A 10,956-nucleotide genomic window follows, 5' to 3' on the forward strand; every position below is an offset into this window, starting at 1 on the left:
TTTTTGTCGGGGGGGGGGGGGGTGGCGCTGCAAAATACATACATACAGCCACATCTCCCAATTTCCGATGGACAGAAGTTATCCCATTTCAGCCATCTCCCTGCAAACAAACAGGAGAAGCAAGACCGAGGGGCGCAGCGCATTTTTTCCTACTCTCCCTCCCATTCAGCTCTACCTTAAAACATGGGAAAAAATCACTTTCAAGGGAATAAATGATTGATTGAAGCACTGGTTTGGTCACTGCAGAACGTGGGGTTTCAGGCTTCAGGTCCTTAGTTGTAATCCTAATCTTCTCTGCATAGCAGCTCAGTTACTTCCAGCTTGCTCCCCTTCAGAGCTGTTCTGCAACTTCGTTATCTCCTTATATACTTTACATTTCTCTCCCATGGTTCGCATCTGCTCAGATCTCACGGCGAAGCCTTTGAGCTGGTGGGAGGTTGAATGCTTCAACGAAACACCACAGATGAGGATTATCCATCTCATTGCAGCCTCCTACAAGAAACTGCCCTCCACTAGAAACTGCAGAGCATTAAATTCACAGAAGACTTTCATCCCAACTACTTTTGGTCAAATTTTTGAAACCGTAAGAGTTTATTAGCCCCTCTTTTGCTGATGGATTTTGCTAGAGCATGCAGCTTCCCAAAGGTTTCAGTGTGCTTTGGTGAAAAAATGGCAAATCCCCAGGGAAACAAACTCAAAACCAAAGCAAAAGGCAGTGCGAGGAAGCTAAATTTAAAATACAAACAGAACAAGCCAAAGAAGGTAGAAGAGTCAAAAGAGGAAAAGCTCAAGAAAAAACAAACCTTGTCCTGGTGTCAGTGGCAGCACCAGGGGGTCAGACAGAGACTTCCACCGAATACGTACCGACCAAGCCCCGGAGCTGACAATGGTGTCAATATTGTCTTTGAACCGTGCGTGGCTCCTTGTTTTAGAAACCACAATGTCCTAGACTGTCAGGAATCCTCCGAGCCCAACGCCTCTTCTGCCGTGATGCAAGCGCTGAACTATGCGGGCGAAACACGAGGGACCAGAACAGGAGTCATGCTGCTTGCTTCTTGCCTCCCAGTTAAAAACAACCCCTCCATTTGAGGCAAACACTGGCATCTCTCAGCGTTATGCTTTTCCCCAGAATTTGCCATATCACTGTCCAGATAAAATTGGTTTTTCAGAAGGTTGACATTTCTCCTCCCTCATCCCAAGTACCAGCACCCATGCCCCTTTCATATGCCCCCAATCTCTTGCCAAGTGCCATAAAGATAAGAAATAAGGGAAAAGCTCAGCACAGTTCACATGGAACCCACGTTCACTCTATTTTCCATTCTCCTTTTCCTTTAGGAACACACACATTTTAAATATGAGCTCCAGACATCGCTATCAGCAGGGCCCCAGCAGCATTTTCAGCACCTCTGCAACCTCACCTGTCCTAGAAGCCATGCTTTTTAAAGGATGCTCATATCTCCAGGACTCTCTTTATGACACCATCTTACACTTCCATTGGATGCGTCGCACAGGCACGGGATAACATTAGCACTCTCAAACCTCTGGGAATCCACGTATTTTTAGAGCAGCTTAGTGTAACGTCCGGCACAGGTTGCCCTCAACGATGGGGCATCGTCAGGAATCTCATTTCAAAAGCATCTCCCTCCCAACGCAATTCTCCGAGCGCCCACGCAGATAGAAACGGCTTTATTAGGATAAGTGAAAAAACACCTACCCCACAGGGATGTCACAATATTTAGTTAGCTAATGCTTGTAAAATGCTATAAAAAGCTTAATTAAGCCTCACCCTTATGAGACACTGGAAGGATTCACAAGCTTGTTTCAGAGGCAGGAGACAGATGAGCGCTAGGCAGCAAAAACACGAGCCTGGGAAGAGTTTCCACGTCCCAGCCAGGCCATCATCAGACATTTCATAAATAATCTTGGGGAAAACCCCAGAAAAACAGCAAGTGCACTCGCCTCGCAGCCAGAGACCAAGATCCAGGCCAGTATTTTAAACATTCACCTGCAAAAGAGCACAAGACTCAAATCTAATAAATAATAACCTCGTTATGCAAAGGAGCAGATTCTTGCATGACTGACCGCCAACTACAGGACCAAAGAGCCTCCTCCACTCTCTCTCTGCTATCAAAGCTTATAAAAGCTATTTACGACCTGACTGGGTCAGGTGGAAAGGTGTGGATGTACTGCTGCCTGCAGTGATTTCTCCATGCTAAGACGGTAGTTTACGAGGCAAGAACTGCTCAGCACTAACACCCTCTAGAGACATGCTGGGTGCATCGGTAAAGGGTGCCGGGGTGGCCCGAGGTGATGGGAGCTCCTTCTGCCCCAAAATCGGCTGGTTGGTGGTGACTGCTGCTGCTCCGATCAGTCTCTGCAAGAAGTCACCATCCCCTGCGTCAGTCATCAGGGCCAGCGGCACAAGGAGCCCCCCCCCTCACCTGCAGGGAGAGCGACTCAGGCTGCTAATTAACTGCTAATTAACATGATTTAAACACCCATGGCTGCTGTTGGCTCGCACCAACTGCTCTCCAGGGAGATCTGTGGGAATAACAACCTCTGGCACCAGGGCAAAGCCTTTACCTGCGCAGCCAGTCACAGACTGAACTCCCAGCCCAGCCTGCACGAAGCGAGCAGCAAGGGCATCCTGCTCCTCCGTGCGGACAAGCTCCTAAGTAAGCCTGAATTTAAGTCCAACAGAATTAGTTGATCACATCTCCAAAGGCCAATTAATTCAGTTTTAATTACTCTTCTCCTCTTGATTTTTAAATATTCACATGAACTCAAGGTGTAACATCTTTCTGACTGCATTGGGCTTGAATAACACAGCCTCAAGACAAAGCTGAAAGGTTATTAACAAATTACTCCCCACCTTGAGATGTTTCTAAGAATGTAAAAGCCACAGGGTGTTGCTTAAATCAACACGAGCAAGGAGAAGAGAAGAGGAACAGCTCACGAGTTCCCAGCCCCTCTCCTGCCATGCATAGGGATTTCAGGAAGGAGCAGCATGGTGCCCTACCGGACCCAGAGGTGTTTTGCAGAACTGCCAGCAAATGGTTTCAGGCTGATTCACTGGGTTTGGGGTTTTTTTGGTTTTGGGGTTTTTTTTATTGTCCTGTCCAGAAAAGACGACCAAGTTCATTGCTGCTGGAAACACTTCACCCCATTTTGCTGTCATGGCCAAACACACCGTCATACTTGCAGAGTGCAGTCCTCTACGAGCCTCGCAGGGAGCAAGCCATCAGCATCCCCTAACAAAGGAGATGACTCCCCTATGAGAAAACCTTTTTTGCAAACAAAACGAGGTTTCATACCGGACTCAACACCAGACTAACCCTCCCAGTCACAGTGACGTACCAAGTTCTGCTTCCAAAAAACTCTTCCCATGTTTCTGCTTGGCACCTCGCCACACCAGCTGCTTTATCAGTTGTGTGCAAATACAAGAGGAAAGCACAGAAAATGCAAGTTTACAACCACACACTCAACACCTCCGATAAGAGCCTTCTGGATTACAAATATTTAGGAGCCTTCATCATTCTGCTTGCTTTTACAGTAAGACCGCCTTGGTTTCTGAAAGCCAATCTTATCAAAACAAGCAACACAGCGTGAAATCTTCAGTTCTGGCACAAAAGCAGGTTGAATAGAAAAAGAAACGAAACTTGGGTTGGTTTTTTTTTGGTTTGGGTTTGGTTTTTGGGGGTTTTTTTTTTGCCAGTCTCAAAAAAGCTGCCTGGCAAGAGACACGCAGGTGCTGCACTGACAAATCCCCAAGTCCCAGCTGCATCAAGAACCAGAGGCGAAGCTCAGGCCATCAGTGCAGGACAAGGCTCTTGGAGGTGCCTTAAGTGTGTCTTGATCTTCGACTAAAACAAAAGTCCAAAGCAGGTGTCCTCCTTCAGCCCCTGGGCATCCGTTTCCTGCTCATTCAAGGCAGGAGGACACAGCAACCAAAACTATATTAGGAAACTTTACAGTTTCAGCCCAAGGAAAACGTTTCCTTTTGCGTCAAAAGCCCATTTGCAACCTCTCCCGTTTTTAAACTCTAGCTTTCAAGTCAACATCATAAAAGACACCAGCAACTGAAGAGGACTTTCATCTTCAAGCGCATTTAAATATTCCCTTCGCACCGCATATATTCCAATTTTAAACAGAGTTTTGGGCTGGGTAGGTGTATTTCCCAGCCTAGTTACTAAAAAATCTCTTTTCTTAAGATTTGGGCATGCCAACATCACAGTACAGGGGCAGCAGGCAGCCTTTGAGCCGGTGTACATTTGCTAACGAGGAGCATGACGAAGAAAGGGCAGACCAGGCAGGACCAGGCTAGACCATCCTGGGGGTCTTTGAGAGCAGAAGCCAACCAATCCATATGACAAGTTCATGCCATCAGTGGTTTTAATGCATGAGAAAACACCCGTAACAGAGTCTTATGCCACAACACTCCAAATTTCGCTAGCTCCCCACCCACGGATGACACACAGGATTTTATTCCATTACCTTGGGGCTTCTCTGCTACTTCTGCCCAGGATTTTTAGCACAACATCAGCACGCTCTTCCTCCCCAGCTTGCACGAGGGCCTGAGCACAGCGATGCTTCCAATGGAGCAATGCAGTGGGGAGATTACACCAAGCCGTGAGTCACACCTAGCTCTGAACTGTAATAAGCTCGATCCTTACACAAACAGTATTTCTTGCTTGGTCACCACACCCATGAAAACAGAGAGTGAAAGCCAGGCACCCCAAAGTGCCGTAAGGATGCCTCCACCTATCGCTAATTGAGACCTTCATCCTTCCAGGTGGCAAAATGACAGGCGACGAGAACCTGTCCGTTTGTGCCTCTGCCCTTCAGAAAGGGCCAGCAAGGAAAAAACCCACATGTTTAGTTAACCTCTACGCAAGTCTGCAAAACCTTCATAACAGAAATTAAAACACTTAATACCAAATGTCCATCTAAAACAAGAGTAAAGTCAGAAAAAATACACAGAAGCAAAGCGACTCGCAGCGTCCTCGCTTCCCACATCCTCTCTGCAGGATAACACAACACCAGAATTCATTTGCTAGGTTTTGGTACAACCTCACCAGAAGCAAATCTGGAGAAGCATAGAGCATCCTGGTCCTCAATGGCAGTATGCAGAAACAGCAGGACTGCACTCCCTGCCCTAACTCAATCAGGCAAATTAAAAGAGACCAAGGGAAGAAATAAAAAAGAAGCAAGGTAAAATAATTAAATATACCTCAGCTTCATCACTTGGGTCTTCCAGGGCACAATGGGGAAAAAACCCAAACAAAACAATCAAGCACCCTTAACTAAATAAGCATTTCACCGGAAACTAATACAACCCGCAGAACAGGAAAGATGGACTATTAGTTCCAGGATCATAGTTTTGAGGGGCTTTAATTTTCTTATTTTCTTGATTTTTCAATCATGTTAGGAACATGTACTTCCAAAAAAGAAAAACAACCAACCAAACATATTTTTAAGGGCTAATGTCAAACCTAAGCATTAAACACGATCTGGAACTCCTGTATGGTAGGCAGCCTTTGCTACATTTAAAAAGGTATTTCCAGAAATATTCTAGGAGCATAAAACTATGATGTCTCTTCCCTAGATTCCCCCCATGACTTTTTTTTTTTTTTTTTTTGACAAGGGCAGGAACCTGAGCCAGGACACCAGGGCTTTGGTCCCAGCAGCACAAAGTCAGTGCACAACCTTTGCCAGGCACCTCCAGCACATCCCAGCCTTCTGGGCGGCAGAAAGGATCAGGGGAGCTCCGAACTGGACCCTCCAAAGCCCTCAGGTACCTTCGGATGAGAACCAAGGCAGGAGGTGCCAAAAATCCACGAGAGATCTAGTTCTGCCAGACCCAGCCAGAAGCTTTTTGCTCCCCACTGTCAGTCACCCACTTTGCTTTGCAAAGCTCCGCCAGAAGGAAGCTCCCACGAGCAAGGCAGCAGGCTGAAACCTACTGAACTCCTAAACCAAAAATCCACCCGAAAACCTGCAATTAGCAGTACTGAACGGCTGACGTGGAGGGAAATGGGGCTGGCTCGCTCTTCCTGTAGACCTGCACGCAAACCTTGCCCCAATGAAAGGTCCATGTTCAACCCAGAGCTGAGACGTCGGTGCTGTAAGCGGCCCCACACCTTTGCTGACCAAGCCCTGCTCTTTACTTAATGAGCCTTATCAGAATAGCTACGAGCAAAATAAGCTACTCACATGGCTCAGCTCCAAATGAGCAAGATCTGAAGGTCCTTGAGGGAGGTTCCTCGCTTTCTCCTCCTTCCCACGATGGCGGGGCGCTGCCTCCGTCCCAGCCTGCATACCTGACCTGACGCTGGCAGGTTACCTAACGCACGCAAGAACAGCTGAAACACAGAGCTGGGATTAGCGATGCCGTGCTGAACCTGACCTGACCTAATACCTTTATTATAGTTGCTAAGCTCCAACTAGGTGCTGTACGAGACTGGATAAGGACTGCGCAGCTCTCGCTTCATCGAGGGCAAAAATCAAACTGGCAGATCATCAAACCTCTGTTACCAAAGCCCAGCAAAATAGTTATTCCTGGTGAAAAGGAAGGTGCAAGAAAACCTGCGAGCTCGCCAACTCCTTCGGCCCAAAGAAAGGGCGCTGTGGATGCAAAAAGAAGAAACCAGTCTGCAAGGCAAAAAGTGGAATATTTGTTCATAGATGTGACGGGCAGCCCCGCGGTCAGGCTGGATGTAGCCCTGAGGTCACAGGGCTACAGCATCTCGTGCTTGGTACAAGTAGCTCTTCAACAAGACTTACCGTCTTGTGAAACCCTAGCCTCGGAAGCCTCCTGCAGATTTTTGGCACAATCCCGGCTGCTTCAGGACAGCATGCTGTCCCCACAAATGGGGGTTTTCCAGCAGGGAAAAGGCGTTCTTAAAAATACGCTGTTGCTCAAGAGTCAGAGCATGAGAAAAGCAGCAGTTAAGCAAGAGTCACAGTGAAAGTTTATAAAAACGTGACAGTTTCCATATGCTTAACTGTTTTTAAATAAAAACTTCACCCTATTTTCCAGAGCTACGACCGCCTGCTTCCCTTTGCTCTAAATACAACCGTGCTAATTTCAACACCCGCATTATTCTAAGACTTGGGTTGAAGAACACGTCAGCAGCCACACAGGAATGAAGCCTCCAAGCCGTATAAAAGCCAGAAAAGTCTCCAACACAAACGCAGCAGCTTCATTAAGGCTCTACCCACACCAACATCACTCTGACTTATCAATTCCTCTTCGGAGAGCATTTGCGCTTTTCAGAATAAGTTACAAATTCTAACTTTCTGTTAGGTCCTGAAGGCTAAACAACAGCTCAAACCCTAACACAGATCACGTATTGCATTAAAAAAAAGTATTGTCATTGCAGTCCAATAATTTGCAAGGATGAGCATGCACGATCTAATTTTCACAAAGTCCTTGCTTCCACTTAAACATCAACTTTTCATCTCCAAAGGCTGCCCGCGGGAGAGGATGCTTGGTCCAGCGGGGATGAGACCCCAGGCCAGCCGGCGCAGAAGCAGCACCCGGGAGCAAAAATGTAACCACATTTGGGGTAAACAAGAACTGATGGCGAGGATCCCATGGCAGCATAGAATTAGTTTGGCCAGAAACACACCACACTTCACGGGGCTGCGTTAACCAACTCGTTAGGATGAGGGATGGCAGCGGCAGGAACAGGAGGTGAAGAAATGACTGCGCAAAGCAGTTTCCTAAAATCATCCTTCCTTATGCTTGATAAAGCCATTAAATGGTTTGACAAGCCCAGCAGCACCCACTCTCATAGCGTTCTCAGGAGCAGGGTTATACTCCTAAGAATTATAGTAATTATATAATGACCCATATTAGGCTCTCTTCCCATTTTAGCCAACTACGAGGCACGTATCTAAAATAAACACAGTTTTCTCAGCAGCTACATGCAAGGAAATTCAGTTTGAGACAAATTCACCTGCTTAAACCAGGCCACTACTATTTCCAGCGCAAACCCTGGTTCTGCAAGAGAGCCCAGCACTTGCTGTCCTCGCCAGCCTCCCATGGGATGCTCGTAATCAGCACCTCCGCAAATCAGGCCATGGCAGATTTTGCCACCGATTTTGCATCATTTTCTCCCCATAGTATTTTGATCCAGCCCTCTTCCAGCTGGGTAAATCTATTTTTCTGTCATTTGAAGAGATGGGTTTACAGTTTAACTAAAGCACTGTCAGAGCCAAGGCACTTGTTGAGATACGGGGCGAGAGAGCATCCCTTCCAGTGCTGCCATGGAGAGGAAAGTCACATCCTGCTGCAACTGCACAGCACGGAGCGGCAGAGACTCACCAGAAACATGGTAAACTCTCAGCAGAAAACCATACCAACAAAAATTGAGGCACTAGAAAGACCACAGTCCTGATCTTCGTAAGTATTTGGGCGCACAACTCCTCTTCGCATCCCCTGCCTTCCTCTACTCTGGCAGGGATTTGCACACTTAATACCCACCGCTCACATGCCGAGAGCTGACAAGTGTTTCACGTCTAGAGCTGTGTTTGGAGGAAGCCTGGCTCCCTAAGCAGGCTCTTCCGAGTCACGTGCTCGTAACGAATATCTCGACAGACATCCCTTCCAGATGCATCAAACGTAAAAGCCATGAGCTGCTGCACCATCTCCCCTCTCTAAGCTTATTTCTTTAGCAAGCAAAAGCGCATGTTCAAGTAGTTTAAACATCACATTTCCCCAAAAAATGACACAGCGCAGGCACACGCCAGTCAAGCCACTGTGCGGCGGCTTCGCCAATACTTTTTCCGCCAAGAATATCCCTTGTATTTCCTGGGAAAAGAATGGTTTTCTCTCTATGCCAGGGTAACAACTCGCAGTCAGCAGAAAGGAGCTTGGTGCGGGCAGTCCCTGCTCCGTACAGGTTAAAGCTGAGATGCCACAAGTCATCGCGCCAACTGTTCTATTTTCCTTTTACACCTTCTTTAAACAGCAGCTTTTGTTCTACTGAAACTATTAACCCAAGTCTCACAATTAGCACCGCAAGGCTTTTTTTTACATTTTATTTTAAACACTATGAAGAAAAGAACTGCCAAAGAAAAAACTGCCACGATGCTTTAAGCTCCAACCAACCAGCCCGCTCTCCTCCTGCAACAGGAGTTTGCACGCTCTTTATATCGCGGCATATAGAAGAGCACAGCTCTTCCAGGGTCAGGAAGAGCCGAGCTCCATGCAAGGCACAGCCGAAAGTGAACCCAAACCCAAACCAGAATGTCCAACTGTGGCGCGTGAACGGCAGCGACTGCGATCAGTCTTCGCCGAGGACTGGAAACACGTGGCAGGGTCAGGAAGAAGAAATCTGACATTGTTGGCAATCCGATGCAGAGGATTCCAGCCACCAGGTTTGGCTTTTCTGGCTATGCGACTTAAGCTGACAAGAACGTCTTTTTTAGCCCTGCAATTCAAAGTTGAAAATCGTCTCCCCTCCGCGCATGCCGCAAGCACATCACAGTAACTAATTATCACGTATGCAGCACCACACTGGTGTTAGCCCATTTTACAGATGGGTAAGCCACGAGCCATGCTCTCCCTGGTGTAGCGAGGAGCCGTTGCCACCTCCTGGGAGGATCCGGCCCGTTACCACGCTCCTTGCGTAAGCGACTCCCACGACACGGCGTTGGTGCAAAGACATTTCCCTTAAGCATGGGATTGTCAGAGATGCTCGAGCCAGTGAGTCACCACCAGCCTCCTCGCCCACAAGGAAAGCATACGGAGTCCACGGCTCGGCAGCGAGGCAACCTGTAATTAGCCAGATGAGAAACTCCCTTTCCTCCTGAGATCAAGACGGGTAAACTCTCGGGAGTTGTTTTTAAGCTCATGTCTCGCTGCGGCATGGCTGAGCGACCCGAATCCGAGTACGGCCTTGGCAGTTACGCACAGATCTTCACCCCAATGCCCAGCACTGTGAAACAGGCACATGAAAAAAACCAACAACAGCTTTCCACTGAGGCGAAACCCCTCGGCACGAGGACGGATGCTGGCAGCAAAGTTCTCTCCGGTTCGAACACGAAACACGGGATTGAAAAGCCATAGGTATTCCCAGGTTGCTGACGCCAATCCTATTTGCTCCGCGCCGAAGGAAAAGTAACCAGATTACGATGATTTAGTCCAAAAATCACCACGAACGGGAACGTTTCACTAACCCGGCGCCCACATCGCCCATTCCTACGCCCCGTTTTAGTTGATGCCCGGTTCTGGTGACCTGCAGCTGCCGTCCCGGCTCGACGGCGGTTGCTCCAGCCGTCGTTCCTGTTGGGAAGCTAGGATCGTTGTCCTCCCCGTTCCCCAGGGATTGGGGTCGAGCTGAAATCGTCGAGATTGACCCCGTGACCCCCGAAGGCACTGACCCCTCGGCTCTGCCGAACCGTTTCACTGGAAGGAACCTTCGAAGGGCTGGAGCCGCTGCCCGAAGGGTCTTCACCGGGGGAGAACTGGGGGGGAACCGGGAGGGGGGGGGGGGGGAGAGGTCACGGCGGCCCCCGGTAACCGCCGCCTCCCTCCTGGGCCCGCGGGCGTGACCGGGGCTGCAGCGGGAGCTCTGCCGTGCACTAAGCGCGGCCCCGGGACCCCGACCATCCCACCACCACTGGCCCCGGGGCCCGGTCGCCACTGGGAGCGGGCGATACCTGGCCCCGACCCCCTGACCCCGCTGGCCCCGGGCCCAGGCGTGACCCGTGGGCGCCCCGGGGACCCCCGCCGTTCGCTGAGGCGGCGCCCTGACCCCGACGGGACCCGCTACCGCTCCCGGGAGTCCCGAGGCCGCCACCGCCCCAGACCCGGCCCCACCGAAAACTTTCCCGAGAGCGAGCCGGACCTCCCCGGGCGGGTGGGGGGGTGGTTACCTGTACGCGGCTCCATGGCGGACCGGGACCGGGACCGGACCCGGCCGCCGCCGAGGCCGAGGCCGAGGCCGC

The 10,956-nt window shown here is 49.5% G+C and overlaps 1 protein-coding gene across 1 annotated transcript in view; it reads right to left on the reverse strand.

Annotated features, from left to right (window-relative positions):
* Window positions 1-10,935, reverse strand: part of OTUD7B (OTU deubiquitinase 7B) — a 35,540-nt gene extending 24,605 nt beyond the window's left edge. Inside the window, exon 1 of the mRNA XM_010565546.1 lies at window positions 10,885-10,935. The gene's annotated coding sequence lies outside the window, so the exon portion shown is untranslated. The remainder of the gene's footprint in view (window positions 1-10,884) is intronic.
* Window positions 10,936-10,956: the final 21 nt, after the last annotated feature.

Source organism: Haliaeetus leucocephalus, unplaced genomic scaffold (assembly GCF_000737465.1).
Source record: "Haliaeetus leucocephalus isolate CR32 unplaced genomic scaffold, Haliaeetus_leucocephalus-4.0 Scaffold193, whole genome shotgun sequence".
Taxonomy (NCBI): domain Eukaryota; kingdom Metazoa; phylum Chordata; class Aves; order Accipitriformes; family Accipitridae; genus Haliaeetus; species Haliaeetus leucocephalus.